This window comes from Octopus sinensis, linkage group LG18 (assembly GCF_006345805.1).
Source record: "Octopus sinensis linkage group LG18, ASM634580v1, whole genome shotgun sequence".
Classification (NCBI taxonomy): domain Eukaryota; kingdom Metazoa; phylum Mollusca; class Cephalopoda; order Octopoda; family Octopodidae; genus Octopus; species Octopus sinensis.
The window spans coordinates 49,695,109-49,712,608 of NC_043014.1; positions in this window are offsets into that span (position 1 = coordinate 49,695,109).

Consider the following 17,500-nt stretch of genomic DNA (forward strand, 5'->3'; position numbering starts at 1 on the left):
AATTTCTCACAAATGGTATCTTTTTGTGTTTATCCCTTTAGCGTTCAGATTAATTTGGCAAAAATAATCCTTATTTATTCACATTAAAAAAAATTTATCTGATATTATTTTGTAGTTTAAAGATAGGAAAGATGTAATTGCTTATTTTTAGAATGACATTGCAGGATAGGTGTGAGATGCTGGTTCTGGCTAGTTTGAGCATAAAATGAGTAGAATATTCGGGCCGGATACAGCTGGTTTAAACACTAAAGGGTTAAACCTTTAGCATTTAAACCGGCCATATCTGGCCCAAATATGCTTCCTGCTTTATGTTCTAACTGTCCGGATCAAGCCTATCACACCTTTCCTTCAATGCCATTATAAAATATACAGTCACATCATCAAAATTTCAAAGCTGCAAAATAATGCAGGATTAATTAAAAACAATTTGAATGAAAAAGTGTTGCCTTTGACAGAATAATCTGAATGCTAAAGGGTTAAACCTTTAGCACGGAAACCAAATATTCCACCTGTTTAATATTCTAGCTTGCCTGATCCATCCACACACGCTTAGCCTACAATGTCATTTGAAAAATGAACAATCACGACATTACCAGCGTCGCACTACTGGCACTCGAGCCCCATGCTAGTAGGGTATTAAGAGCACCATCTGAGCATGATCGTCGCCAGAGCAGCTTTCTGGCCTCCGTGCCGGTGGCATGTGAAAAACACCATTCGAGCGTGATCGTTACCAGCATCGTCTTACTGTCACCTGCGCCGGTGGCATGTGTAAAAGATTCGAGCGAGGTCGTTGCCAGTGCCACCTGACTGGCCCTCATGTCGGTGGCATGTAAAAGCACCCACTACACTCTTGGAGTGGTTGGCATTAGGAAGGGCATACAGCTGTAGAAACTCTGCCAGATCAGATTGGAGCCTGGTGCAGCCATCTGGTTCGCCAGCCCTCAGTCATACGTCCAACCCATGCTAGCATGGAAAGCGGACGTTAAACGATGATGATGATCATCATCATTGAAATTACAAAAGTAGAGACAGTGAACAACATTCGAGTGAGATCGTTGCCGGTGCCACTGTGCAGGTGGCACGTAAAAAACACCAGTTGAGCATGGCCGTTGCCGGTACTGCCTGACTGGCACGTAAAAAGCACCCACTATACTCTCCGAGTGGTTGGCATTAGGAAGGTCATCCAGCTGTAGAAAGCTTACCAGATCAGATTGGAACTTGGTGCAGCCATCTGGCTCACCAGTCCGCAATCAAAACGTCTAACCCATGCCAGCATGGAAAGTGGACGTTAAATGATGATGATGATGATGATGATGAAAAAGTCAGGGCTGAATTTCGCTTTCAGCATGCCATTTACCTTGTCATAACTTTTTTTAATATTTTTTTGAGTTTTCAGAAATTTTTGTGAATTTGTCTTATTCACATGTGAATTCATATGACTACATAAAAAAAAATTTAATTTTTCGAAATTTAAAAAGAAGATAAAAAAAAATTTCTAATCTTTCAAAATTTAAGAAGTGTGTATGTGTGTGTGTGTGTGTGTGTGTGTGCACATCTCTACATGCTTTGTAATCCAAGAACCTGCGTATGGCCACTTGTGGCCAATAAAGGACCCTCAACATTATGCTTTACGGGATTCAGTAGTTGGATGTCGTCATGTGATCAATCTCCCAAATCTCACCTGAGTTGACATTGCAAATCTCTCTCTCTGGGGATAATTGATAAAAACTGTCACAATAACAGACTCGGAAGAGATCAATCATTTAATCATTCAATCGACTCATCCAACAAAATTAGATGTATCTTTTATAATTTATATTCTTATTCCCCCTCTCTCTCTCTCTTTCTCTCTCTCTCTCTCTCTCTCCATATATATATATATATATATATATATATATGATGATGATGATATAGTAATCTTTGATTTTGTCAGCTCTTCTTTTCCTTTTCATTCTTCTTTTCCTATCCTCCCACTCCTACTCTGTCTTCTCCTCATTTTCTCTCCTACATTCCCCACCTCCTTCATACACATTCTTCTATCCTCCTCCTTTTACTCTTTCTCCTCATTCTCCCTCCTCACTCCTCCACCACCACCACCACCACGACTGCAACAACAACAACATCAACCACCTCCTCTTCCACCAGCACCACCTCCACCTCATCTTCCACCGCCTCCTCTTCCTCCACCTCCACCACCACCACCACCACCACCACCACCTCCTCCTCCTTTCTCTCCTCTCCCTCCTCTCCCTCCTTCCCTTACTCCCTTCCTGCACCCTTCTTCTGATCAAAAAGGAACCATTATTACACTTCATATTTTGTTTATTAACGTAATTAACTTGAAATTGAACCACTATCGGAGCATTACTTGCAGTTACAACTCCCTAAAGCCTGTCGACCGCCCCACCTCACCCCCACCCCACTCCGCCAACATAACAGAATCCTTCTCCGCCAATCACCATGACCACCACCACTCACCTCAGTGAATGGGGGGGGGTTATTGATCTTCGATGACAAAACATAAGGAAAGAAAAGAGACAGCATGCGGTGACTGACAATACCTGTGTTAGTCTTTAAGTACTGATTAACAGTGGAACTAACCTTCTGCGGGGGTGGGCAGGAGCGGAATATTGTTAATATTTCGGCTTAATAATCTATTAATTAAAAGAAGTGAAGATGAAAGTCATTAAATGGTGAGATGTGTGTGCCTGAGTGTATGTGTGTGTGTGTGAGAGAGAGAGTATATACATGTGTGTGCGTGTGTGTGTGTCTGTGTGAGAGAGAGAGTGTATATATGTATGTGTATGTGTGTGTGAATATATATATGTGTGTGTGTGTGTGAGAGAGAGAGAGTGTATATATGTATGTGTATGTGTGTGTGAATGTATATATATATATATGTATGTGTGTGTGTGTGTGAGAGTCTATATATGTATGTGTATGTGTGCATGAATGTATATATATGTTTGTGTGTGTGTGTGTGAGAGTCTATATATGTATGTGTATGTGTGCATGAATGTATATATATGTGTGTGTGTGTGTGAGTCTATATATGTATGTGTGTGTGAATGTATATATATATATATATGTGTGTGTGTGTGTGTTTGACTTGGTATACTAATAGCAACAACAACAAAGTTTACCTGTTTTTTTCTTTAACCAAACACAAAGATTATTTATTTATTTATTCAACCATTGTAGGGAATGTGCAGATTATAATTATAATTAATTGATTGAACAGACTACCGCGTGTATTTTTGTATGTGTGTACTTATATACACACACACACATATACATATGTAATACCTACCTACCACATACACACAGTTATGCAAATACACATGCATATACACATAGGTATACACATACATATACGCACAAGTATGACCGTTGCTTGTTAATGAGTTACAAAGCAGAGATGATGGTTTAATCCAACCGATGATCTGTAACGTTTACCGTCATGATTATTAGATAAATGTCTCCTCTCAGTTAAAGGCTATGCAGAATCATGAACAGTGACGACTTATTTCTTTATTACCCACAAGGGGCTAAACGTAGAGGGGACAAACAAGGACAGACAAAGGGATTAAGTCGATTACATCGACCCCAGTGCGTGACTGGTACTTAATTTATTGACCCCGAATGGATGAAAGGCAAAGTCGACCTCGGCGGAATTTGAACTCAGAACGTAAAGACAGACAAAATACCTATTTCTTTACTATCCACAAGGGGCTAAACACAGAGAGGACAAACAAGGACAGACAAACGGATTAAGTCGATTATATCGACCCCAGTGCGTAACTAGTACTTATTTAATCAACCTCGAAAGGATGAAAGGCAAAGTCAACCTCGGCGGAATTTGAACTCAGAACGTAAAGACATACGAAATACTGGTAAGCATTTCGCCTGGCCTGCTAACGTTTGGGCGATCAATCTCCAACTGTGTACAACTGTGTACAAGCATGTGTCACTTTAGATCACTAAGGGTATCGTCTTCATCATCGTTTAATGTTCGCTTTCCATATTGGCATGGGTTGGATGGTTTGACTGAGGACTGGCAAGCCAGGATGCTGCACCAGGCTCCAATCTGATTTGGCAAGGTTTCTACAGCTTGATGCCCTTCGCTAGCGCCAACCACTCCAAGAGTGTAGTGAGTGCTTTTTACTTGCCACTGGCACGGGAGCCAGTCAAGTAGCACTGGCATCGAGCACTCTTAAATGGTACTTTTTACATGCCACTGGCACAGGTGCCAGTCAGGCGGCACTGGTATCGGTCACATTTGAATGGTACTTTTTACATGTCACTGGCACGGGAGCCAGGCGGCACTGGTATCGGTCACATTCGAATGGTACTTTTTACATGCCACTGGCACAGGTGCCAGTCAGGCGGCACTGGTATCGGTCACATTCAAATGGTACTTTTTACATGCCACTGGCACAGGTGCCAGTCAGGCGGCACTGGTATCGGTCACATTCGAATGGTACTTTTTACGTGCCACCAGCATGGCTCCCAGTCATGCAGCACTGGTATCCAACCATGCTCAAATGGTAATTTTTTACGTGCCACCCGCATAGGAGCCAGTCAAGTAGGATTGGTATGACAACATTTATTACTCAATTGGCACACATAGGTTATTCCAAGTGACTGAAATGGGATTCCTTTGAAGGATCTCTGGAGTAATGTTACTTGACAGGGTGTGTAGCTTGGAGATCAGGGGCTCCAGGTCATGCCACTACTTGTCTGCAATAAGAAGTCATAGCTCTGGTTCTATGGATATGATTACAGAGTTGCAGGAAAGGATCACAGATGGATTCTTCAAGCCAGCCCAACTGACAGGAGACCTAGAAATTATGTTAAAAACTGCCATTCAAACCGAAAAGATCCAGATATTTTAGGCACTGAGAATCATCATCATCATCGTTTAGCATCCGCTTTCCATGCTAGCATGGGTTGGACGGTTCAACTGGGGTCTGGGAAGCCAGAAGGCTGCACCAGGCCCAGTCAGATCTGGCAATGTTTCTATGGCTGGATGCCCTTCCTAACGCCAACCACTCCGTGAGTGTAGTGGGTGCTTTTCACATGTCACCGACACAGGTGCCAGACGAGGCTGGCAAACGGCCACGATCGGATGGTGCTTTTTACGTGCCACTGGCACAGGGGCCAGTCGAGGCTGGCAAACGGCCACGATCGGATGGTGCTTTTTACGTGCCACCGGCACAGGGGGCCAGTCGAGGCTGGCAAACAGCCATGATCGGATGGTACTCTTTACGTGCCACCGGCAGGAACGTTGAGGGGATTTTCAGGTATGACAAACACTGTGATTCCGCAATCCAAGAACGAGGTCACTATACCATAAGTCTTTTTTAAAGTCAGCCCATGCCAGCCATGCACCACCTAGTCAGCAGTTCCTTCCAGTTCTTCCTCACCATTTCGTCAATGGTCAGACGGTCTTTGGTGCCTTTCAAATATTTCCTGCAATCTTTTTGATCAGTTGGTAATAATTTGGTTTTTTCATCAAATGATGATAGTATGATTTTCTCAGTAACAATTGTTGTCTGTTCGTAAATTTCCAGTTCTGATTAAGGAAGGTGATTGGCTGATAATTCTCCGCTGCCTTTCCTTTCATTGGATCTTTCATAATCATAAGTTGTTCCATTCATTTTCTTTCCATTCCTTATATTACTCATTCAGTCTGGTGATTTCTCATTTGACTAAGGATTTTCAGATCATTTTATCTCAAATCTGTGGATCCCGTCTAGTCGTGTGGCTTTCTTCTTCTTCTTCTTCGTCTTCTTCCTCTTCTTCATCTTCTTCTTCTTCTTCTTCGTCTTCTTCCTCTTCTTCTTCTTCTTCTTCTTCTCTTATCTTCTTCTTTTCTTCTTCTTCTTCTTCTTTTCGTCTTCTTCTTCTTCTTCGTCTTCTTCTTCTTCTTCTTCTTCTTCGTCTTCTTCTTCTTCTCTTTTTTCTTCTTCGTCTTCTTTCGTCTTCTTCTTCTTCTTCTTCTTCTTGTCTTCTTCTTCCTCTTTCTTCTTCTTGTCTTCTTCTTCTTCTTCTTCTTCTCTTTGTCTTCTTCTTCCTCTTTCTTCTTCTTCGTCTTTTCTTCTTCATCTTCTTCTTCTTCTTCGTCTTCTTCTTCTTCTTCTTCTTCTTCTTCTTCTTCTTCTTCTTCGTCTTCTTCTAATTCCTCGTCTTCCGCTTCTTCGTCTTCTTTTCCCCCTTCTTTATCTTCTCCATCTCCTTCTTCTTCTTCAATTCTTCTTCTTCCTCCTCCTCTTCCTTCTCCTCCCCCTCCTCCTTCTTTCTAGGACTACACTAAGGTGTCTTTCCTTGTTGCTTAATTCTAGGTCAATAAATTGAGTATCAGTCATGTACTGGGGTCAATGTGATTGACTTCCCCTTCCCCACAAATCTCAGACCTTGTGCCCACAGTAGAAAGGATTATTATTACTATTATTATTATTATGAAGGCTTCGAGTTGGCAGAATCGGTAGCATGATGGGCAAAATGCTTAGTGGCATCTCCTCTGTCTTTTATGTTTGAGTTCAAATTCTGCTGAGATCAACATTGTCTTTCATCCTTTTGAGGTCAATAAAATAAGTACCAGTTGAATACTGGGGTCGATGTAATTGATTTATCCTCTTCTCCCCCAAAATTGCTGGCCTTGTGCCAAAATTTGAAATCATTATTATTATTATTATTATTATTCTATGTTTGACTTTTGCTTTATATTTGTACAAGTTGGCTCCAAGTCTCACCCAGAGACCTTAACAGGTTGGAAGTTCATGTTGTTGTTATGCCTAGTGTGCCATATATTTGGTTTTGTATTTTGTGTTATACTAGTGAATGTCAAAAAAAAAAACAAAGAAAAAACGAAAATTATGATTGTTTTAAAACTTAAGATTACATAGAAAGTATTTTGCATAGGATATGAGCAGTTCCCATGATCACTATCTTTTGAATTTCTGCCATTTTGGAGTTTCCTGGTATCTGAGTTAGGTAGCAATCAGCCCCTTTTGCTATCATTCCAAGGGCACCTATGACAACAGGTATTGTTTTTTTATTATATTATTATTATTATTATTATTATTATTATTATTATTATTATTAAGGTGTCAAGCTGGCAGAATTTTTAGCACACCAGGCAAAAACGCTTTGCGACATTTTGTCCGTCTTTACGTACTGAGTTCAAATTCCATTGAGGTCAACTTTACCTTTCATCTTTTCGGGGTCAATAAAATACACACTAGTTGAACACTGGGGTCGATGTAATTGACTTAACTCTGCCCCTGAAATTGCTGGGTTTGTACCAAAATTTGAAATTATTATTATCATTATAATAATGCTACTTTACGTCTAGGTTGACTTTGCCATTCATCCTTTCAGGGTCAAGAACATTAAGTACCTGTGAAACACTGGGGTTGATGTAATCACCTTATCCTATAGTTAAAAGGATTATTATTATTAATTATTTTTATTATTATTATTATCATTATTTGTGGAGGCTTAGTGGTTAGGGTGTCAGCGTCATGATCGTAAGATTGTGGTTTCGATCCCTGGACCGGACGACGCGTTGTGTTCTTGAGCAAAACACTTACATTTCACGTTACTCCAGTCCACTCAGCTGGCAAAAATGAATAATGCTGTGATGGACTGGAGTCCCGTCCAGCTGTGGAACACATACGCCATAGAAACCGGGAAACCGGGCCCATGAGCCTGGCTAGGCTTTAAAAAAGGGCGCATTTATTTTTATTTTATTATTATTATTATTATTATTATTATTATTATTATATCATTATTATTATTATTATTATTATTACCAACAGCAGCAGCAGAAACATTATAACAAGAATTATACACAGAATAATCATTGTCGGTGTCTTCACCATCATTATCAGCATCATCACATCATCATCATCATCATCAACAACAACATCATTGTCACCACCACCACCACCACCACCATCACTATCATCATCATCATCATCTGATATTAGTAACACAAACATCACTGAAAATACTAGAAAAACCTTTTACTGGATAAATGTACACAGTTAATAACACACACACACACACACACACACACACACACACACACACACACACATACATGCATGCATGCATAACTATGTATACATATGCACAGATTGTTAGATACATGCATACACCTATATACACACACACACACATACATACAAATATACATACATACATACATACATACATACATACATACATACATATATATATATACATACACACAGATTGATATGCTGATAGATAGACAGATACATACACTTGCACATACACACACGCACACACACACACACACACGCATACCTGCATAGCACCTCCCGACACACACACACATCACCCTAATCCCGTTACATACACATTTACATATAAATATGTTTACACACGCATTAAATATACACATACACAAATATATATACACACACACACACACGTATAAAGCCATACACACACACACATAAATACACACACACACACACACATACACACACATACACACACACACACACGTATAAAACCATACACACACACACATAAATACACACACACACACATACATTTATAAACACACACACACACACGTATAAAACCATACACACACACACATAAATACACACACACACACACACATACATTTATAAACACACACACACACACACACACACACGTATAAAACCATACACACACACACATAAATACACAACACACACACATACATTTATAAATATACACACACACACATATAAAGCTATACACACGTGCACATAAATACACACACACACACACATACACTTATAAATATACACACACATACACACACACACACACATACACACACACACACACACATAAAGCTATACACACGTGCACATAAATACACACGTACACACACACACACACACACACACACACGTACACACACACACACACACTTAGTTTTATCCAATTTTATGATTTATTAATCTCTCGTATCTTTTGACACCATACGATTTAATAGTATGTACATCCGGTTATTACCCGGATGTACATTAGGTCAATGTTTGGACGCCATGTTGCTTTTTGACTCTATTGTTGTTTTCTTTCGGTTTCTTTATTTATTTATTTCGTTCTTTGTTTGTTGTTGTTTTTCTTTCTTTTCTTTTCTTTTCTTTTCTTGTGTCTTTTTTTTTTTTTTTAATCTTTTGCTGAAATTCTGAGAGTGTCGTGTATCTTTTGCTCCCGATAGCTTCATTACACATTTCATTATGCTGGACGTCGTCGCCGCCGCCACCACCACCACCACCACCACCACCACCGCCGCCACCGCCGCCGACGCCACCGCCGTCACCACCACCATTGCCATACGCGTCCGCCACCACCGCCGCCACAGCCATCACCACTGTTACTTGCTTCACTCACGCCACCGCAACCATCATCACCACCGCCGTCGCCAGTACCACCATCACCACTCCCCCTCCCCCCTCCTCATCGTCGTCATCATGTTATCGTAGTAGTAGTAGTAGTGGTGGTGGTAGTAGTAGTAGTGGTGGTGGTGGTAGTAGTAGTAGTAGTAGTAGTAGTAGTAGTGGGGTGGTGGTAGTAGTAGTAGTTGATGCAGTTGTTATTGTTGCTGATGTTGTTCGGTGTACAGCATTGGGGCCCCCATTGCAGTTGTTGCTGTGATATCGAACCCCTGCTCTTGCTGTTGCTGTTGCGACTACCAGTTCGGGGATCATCTTGGAAGCAATAAGGAATGAAGTGTCACTAGAAATGCTTCACCAATGCTTTAACGAGCAGAAGCACCTGACACCTTATTTTCTGTTCCTGAACACCTTCATCACATCCGTTGAATATTGACTGGACGATGGAGAGAGTGCAGCATGTGCATAGTGTCATAATGCTGTTGAGACCCCCATCCCTCAGTCATAACTGACCACGGAATTGCACCTAGAAAGTTACCCTCCCAGGCACAACTCTGGGCAAGGTGTTTCTGGAAGACCAGCAGTCGCCCATGCATACCAGCCTTCCCTCTCCACGCCACTGATGTCATCCAAGGGAAAGGCAAGGGGCCGATACAGCATGGCACCTGTGACGTCGCAACTCATTTCTGCAGCTGAGTGAACTGGAGCAACGTGAAATAAAGTGTCTTGCTCAAGAACACCACACGCAGCCCGGTCTGGGATTCGAACTCACAACCTCACGATCGTAAGCTTGATGCTCTAACCACTGAGCCATGTGCCTTCACAGTGTCATAATACACCGCGTATAATGCACCATTGAGTGTTGCAGTGTGTGCATGGGACAATAGAGTGCAACAGGTCCAGACTGACTTAATGCACCCCCATTTACACTTACACTCTTACTCTTTTACTTGTTTCAGTCATTTGACTGCGGCCATGCTGGAGCACCGCCTTTAGTCGAGCAAATCGACCCCAGGACTTATTCTTTGTAAGCCTAGTACTTATTCTATCATTTTCTTTTTTGCCGAACCGCTAAGTTACGGGGACGTAAACACACCACCATCGGTTGTCAAGCGATGTTGTGGGGGGACAAACACAGACACACAAACATAGACACACACACATATGTATATATATATACGACAGGCTTCTTTCAGTTTCCGCCTACCAAATCCACTCACAAGGCTTTGGTCAGCCTGAAGCTATAGTAGAAGACACTTGCCCAAGGTGCCACGCAGTGGGAATGAACCTGGAACTATGTGGTTGATAAGCAAGCTACTTACCACACAGCCACTCCTACGCTTATACTATGCTAAAATTGGAACGGTTTAATGAATTATGCATGTCAATGTGTGCAGTGTTGCCTTGTACAGAGCTGGAAGAATCATTACTGCTTTGGACAAAATGTTTAGCAGCATCTCTTCTGACGTCATGTTCTGAATTCAGATTTTGCCACGGTCAGCTTTGTCTTTCATCCTTTTGGAGTTAATAAAATAAGTACCAGTTGAACACTGGAAGCAGGGGTTTCCAGTGTAATTCAGTAACCCTGTCCTCACAAATTTCTGGGTTTGTGCCTATGATAGGAACAATTTCTTATCCTCAAACAGAAGTAGTGTATAATTGGAACAATAAAACTGTGTGACAAGTGTAGTGTTTCAGCTGACTCATCATCATCATTGTTCGACCATGGTCGAGACAATGGAATTTACTATGTTACGCTAGACTTCACGGTCCATCATAGCATAACGGAGGTCCTGTTGCTGGATGCCTGTATCCCTGGAAATTACATCAGGGTAGGAGAGTGTGCGCCCTCTGGTATCGCGAGCAGATGGCTTCCAGAGGAAAAGAGTAGAAATTACCTCGTTTTCAGCTCTACAACAATGTCCAGCAAACTGGACTCTTCTACCTTTCACAAGAGATGACACAGGTGGTAGTTTCCCATATATTTGCACTTTGGCTGGATGATGCTTCCACGAGAGATTTTGAGCTCCCATAAGGAGGCGAGTGTAAGTTCCATCCAACCGCCTCTCAAGCTTCTTTAATAACGTCCAGGTTTCTGAGCCATATAGTAGAATTGGTTCGACTGTGGCTTTGAAGATTTTAAGTTTGAAATCTCTACTTAGATTTGATGACTACCTCTGTGACTTGACCTGTTTAGCATTCAAACTGGCCATAGCCGGTCAAAATATTCTACTAGTTTTATGTTCAAACCGGCCCAATCTGGTCCTTCACGCCTGCCCTACAATGTCATTGCAATCTTCAAATTATAAGATAATGCATGATTAATTCAAAACAATGGGAATAAATATGCATTAGATTCGCCAGAGTAATCTGAATGCTAAACAGTTAAGGCTGTTAAGCTCAAAGATAACATAATCTTGACCAAGGCTGTCCTGCAACATTCCATTGTCCTGCAACATTCTGTTGTCCACTCACACTTCACCATTCTATGATACTCTACCAGCTAACTATATACACATACAGGGTGTTTGGGTTAGGTTTGACGATTTTTTTTGTCATGTCTCCTTTTTTCGGGAACAGCTTGGTGTATTGGTGAATAGTCTCTAGCAGCATTAGAGAGCATAAAAACTCAAGTTCATCATCATCATCATCGTTTAATGTCCGCTTTCCATGCTAGCATGGGTTGGACGATTTGACTGAGGGCTGAAGAACCAGATGGCTGCACCAGGCTTTAATCTTGATCAGGCAGAGTTTCTACAGCTGGATGCCCTTCCTAACACCAACCACTCCGAAAGTGTAGTGGGTGCTTTTTACATGTCACTGGCACAGGGCCAGTCAGGCGGTACTGGCAATGACCTCGCTCGAGTCTTTTACACATGCCATCGGCACAGGTGCCAGTAAGGCGATGCTGGTAACGATCACGTTCGAATGGTGTCTTTTACATACCACCGGCACGGAGGCCAGAAAGCCGCTCTGGCAACGATCATGCTTGGATGCTGCTCTTAACACCTTACTAGCATGGGGCTTGAGTGCCACTAAGGCAACACTGGTAACGATCACACTCGAATGGTGCCTTTTATGTGCCACTGGCACAGAGGCCGGTTAGCCGCTCACACTCGTATGGTGCTCTTTGCACCCAGCTAGCAAAGCCCTGTGAATGGATTTGATACAGGGAAACTGTCATCTTGAAGGATTAGAAAGGCTGGCACAGGACCGCCAATTATCAGGAACACTGCTAGACCTGATTGACTCTATGCATAATGATGACTCTGGGACTCTTATCTTGGAACGACTCCAACCCTATCAAGCAAGAGCGGGAATGAGTGACGAGTGAGGAAAGTCACTTCTCCCTTTCCCAAACAAACCGGATGAATGGAGCGAGTCTCACATGGGTCTGGCACTTTTTCATCCACCCCACTGGGGCCATCCAACTACCCAGTCAGACCCCCCCCCCGCCAGTCACCATTTCACCACCCAGTTATGAATCATTCTCAGCTCAACTTCCTCACACAGTGACAATCCTCCACAAACCATTCCACACTTTAGCCTCACTTCACTACCATGCTCTACTCTACTCTCTAGCTTCAACTTACACTCCAGCACCACTCCAATCTTAAGCTTCACTTCTCAATTCCACCACTCCACTATCTAGCTCCACCTTGCTCTCCACCACCACTCTGCTCTCTATTAGCACACTCCACTTGTCAGCTCCACTCCACTCACAATTTCCACTGATCTCCACCCCCACCTCCATTTTCCATCACCTCTTCACTCACCCAATTCACTTCTTCCACAGTCTCCAGCTCCACTCCACCCCACTCCACTCCACTCTCCAGCACCACTCCACCCCACTCTCCAGCACCACTCCAATCTTAAGCTCCACTTCCCAATGCCACCACTCCACCACCACTCTGCTCTCTATTAGCACACTCCACTTGTCAGCTCCACTCCACTCACAATTTCCACTGATCTCCCACCCCCACCTCCATTTTCCATCACCTCTTCACTCACCCAGTTCACTTCTTTCTCTACAGTCTCTCCAGCTCCACTCCACTCCACTCTCCAGCTCCACTCCACTCCACCATCTGTTGGTAATAAATCCCCTTCAAATGTTGACTTTATCTTGAGACAGAAAATATTGTAACATTCAAAGGACACAAATCCTGTTCTTGTTATTCTTGTTCTTGTTGTTGATGCTGCTGCTGCTGTTGTTGTTGTTTTTGATGTTCTCATTCAATTTCTCCCGTCTCTTTCATTTTTTCCTTCCTTCCTTCCTTCTGCCTTTCTTTTCTCTCTTTGCTTCTTCCTTCCTTTATCCATTTATCCATTCCTTTATTTCATTCTCTTTTCCTTTCTTTAATTCTTCTGTTTTCTTCTTCAAATGTCCATTAACCTACGTGATGTAAAAGGAGATCGATCGGTCAAAGAACAATAATAATAATAATAATAATAATAATAATAATAATAATAATAATAACAACAACAACAACACTAACATAATAATGTGGATTCCGTTTCTGGTGGCCATTGTCACACTGAGCCCTTCCCTTCAGCCCCTTTCACCACCCACCTATACAGTTAAGTGCAATCGCGTTAGAAAACCTTGACACACATATATCATCATAGTTACCTTCACAGGAGACTTTTTTCTCTCTCTCGTTTTTTTATTATATTCTGTTTCTTTTTTTATTTTATTTTATTTTATTTTATTCTTTAATAAATATTCTTAAATTAAAAAAAAAAAAATTGTCTCTTTATCTATTGGATCGTTGAAATGCCATAAAGGATACATCCGTCTACAGACATACGCAGCCAACGTATGTCTGTATGCATGTGTGTGTGTTTGTGTGTCCGGGATGGCGTGATGGTTTGACTTGTGTGTGACATGGTTTAAGGTGAGGTAGGGCTTGCACAATGTCATCTGCTTCATGCCCTCGTCCCTTCCTATTTGACTCCAGTATGGCAGGACAGAGTCAAGACGACTAGAGATAAGTTGGAGTGTAGTGGATGGCCACGCTGTCCTTCGTGTCTCAATATCCTGTTTGCGCGCCACAGCACTTGTTGGTCCACTCTCCTGCCTGTCGAACCAATCTGGTGGTTTCCCCTGCACAGTTTGCTGGATTCAGTCTTCACATGCATAGGTAGGCAGGCCCTAGTTCACCAAGGTTTCGAGAGCTGTCAGCTACCCTCACCATGGTTTACCCAGCCTGTGGAAGCTGTTGGCCCGGGTGTGGCCACTGTTGCATGTTGATAGCTTCAAGGAGCCACAGGAGAGAGCTGGGTGTCAGGCGAGGATCAAAGCAGACAAACTACTCTGAAGAGCACCACATTTCCCAATTAGGTGAGGGTAGCTGACAGCTCTCAAAACCTCGGTGAACTTCAAGACTTGGATGATTTATGAGCACTACACCATACAGCTAAACTACTTCCACATGAACTGCCTGAGAAAGCTGTTGAATATCACCTGGTGAGACAAGGTCTCAGACATGGAGGTCCTATGTCGAGCTGACCTGCCAAGCATTTACACGCTACTGAGGAGAATGCAAGTCAAGTGGGCAGGCCACTTGTTTGACTGATGAATCCCTAAGAGACTGCTTTACAGTGAACCGGCAGAAAGCAAGTGCACACAAGGTGGACAGAAAAAGCGCTTTAAGGATACGCTCAATGCCTCACTGAAAAACTTTGAGATCAACCCCAACACCTGGGAGCCACAAGCACAAGACTGCCCTGCCTGGCAAGCCCGCACTAACAGGGGTACCATCTGCTATGAACAAGATTGCTAGGGCAAAAAGGAAACATGAAGGGCCAACTCTTTGCCTTCAGTACCAGCAGATCATCGGTGCCCAACCTGTGACAGGGCCTTCTGAGTGTGCAACAGCCTGGTCAGCCACAGTGGGACACAGTGTGCTCTGACAATGATGGCTGAACTAATGTGTGTGTGTTAGATTGAGTTCAGTATGTAAACTGGTACTTTATTTTGCCAACTCTAGAGGGCAAAATCTTGGTAGATCTCAACATTGACCTTCAGCCTTCCAGAGTACTTATTTTCTAAGTTTAGCACTTAGCCTGTTGGTCTCTTTTGCAAAACTAAAATGTTACAGGGATATAAACAAACCAACACCAGAGGACAAAGATAAGCAAAAGACCCCACCTCACACACACACAAATAAATATACACACATATATATGTATAAGATATAGATTCAGAGAATCATGTGGCTATCATAGAAAGCTCCTCTAATGGACTCGGCTATCAGTCCACATAGTAATCCAGTGCAAAGAAATGTAACGTAGAGGGTCCTTGCAGCTGAAATGCAGATCAAAATTTGCATTGATTTGTGAATGCACATCAATATGAATTTGTGTGTGTGTGTATGTGTGTGTGTGTGAGAGAGAGAGAGAGAGAAGGACAGAGGGTTGGTGTCTCCTTGTCACACGATAGTTGTAAATAAGTGTCCCCGTCGTAAAAGCAGTGTCCTTTATTTCCAAACATTCATAGGAACATGTCCAGAAAAAGGGGAAATATTTACCTTGTTTGGAAACAGGAAGGCCATCTGGCTGTAGAAAATCTATGCCGGCAAATTCCATCCAATCCATGCAAGCATGGAAGAGTGGATGTTAAAACAACGATGATGATGTATACTGAAACACATCCTACTTGGGGTACCAGAAACCACAGGCTTGGCTCTGACCTCTCAGCCTCAGTACAAGGGCCTTTGTTTGCAAGGTGGTATAAGGTTTGCAAGGTGGCGAGCTGGCAGAAACGTTAGCACACTGGGCGAAATGCTTAGCGGTGTTTTGTCTGCCGCTATGTTCCGAGTTCAAATTCCGCCGAGGTCAACTTTGCCTTTCATCATTTCGGGGTTGATTAAATAAGTACTAGTTACGCACTGGGGTCGATATAATCGACTTAATCCGTTTGTCTGTCCTTGTTTGTCCTCTCTGTGTTTAGCCCCTTGTGGGCAGTAAAGAAATAGGTATTTTGTCTGCCGTTATTTCTGAATTCAAATTCCGCCGAGGTCGATTAAATAAGTACCAGTTATGCACTAGGGTCAATATAATCAACTTAATCTGTTTATCTGTCCTTGTTTGTCCTCTCTGTGTTTAGCCCCTTGTGGGTAGTAAAGAAATAGGTATTTTGTCTGCCGTTATTTCTGAGTTCAAATTCCGCCGAGATTGACTTTGCCTTTCATCCTTTTGGGGGTCAATTAAATAAGTACCAGTTACGCACTGGGGTCGATATAATCGACTTAATCCGTTTGTCTATCCCTGTTTCTCCTCTCTGTGTTTAACCCCTTGTGGGTAGTAAAGAAATAGGTATAAGACACCTTGTGGGTTTGGGGCAGAAGGAGAATTCTCTCTCAATCGAAGTTCAAGTTACGAAGATATCCTAAATCCTCAATTAAATTTCCCCAATACAAATAATGGTTTGTCATCATATTCAAAAGTTGTTGTTTTCAATCTCTGTTCATATTTTATTTTAACTGTATTTTTCCAGCAGAGATAGCTTTTGGTATATGGTTATGAAAGTATAATTAAAGATGACATTTTAATCTCAAGTTATCTTAATAATATGACTAAAAGTAAAATTTCATAAATGCTTTATTCTCTGAGCACAAGAAATAACTCGATAACAATATAGTTTTTTATATATGTATATACAAAGTAAAGATAAGCCTAATCAGCTAATGTACCAAGCTTTAGGTTTTTTTTAAACTCCCACCCACTCTGTTTTTTTTACCTGCACAGTTTCTAATAATCCTCTCAAGATCAATTTCTGTGGAAATGCTTTATTCAAAAGCTCATTCTTGCTAAACCAACAAGTCGGTTTTTAACCCTTCAGTATTCAGATTACTCTGCCAGAAGCAGTATTTAGTCACATTGTTTTGAAGTACTCATGCAGTATATTGTAGATATAACCCTCTCGTACCTGAGCCCTTGTGTCTAGTCTTTTAGCAAAGCTTCAGACCAACCCAAAGCCACATGAGGTGGAATTTAGTAGAAAGAAGTCTTTGAGACAATGGAAGTACAGACACACACACAAACATACACGGCAGACTTCTTTCAGC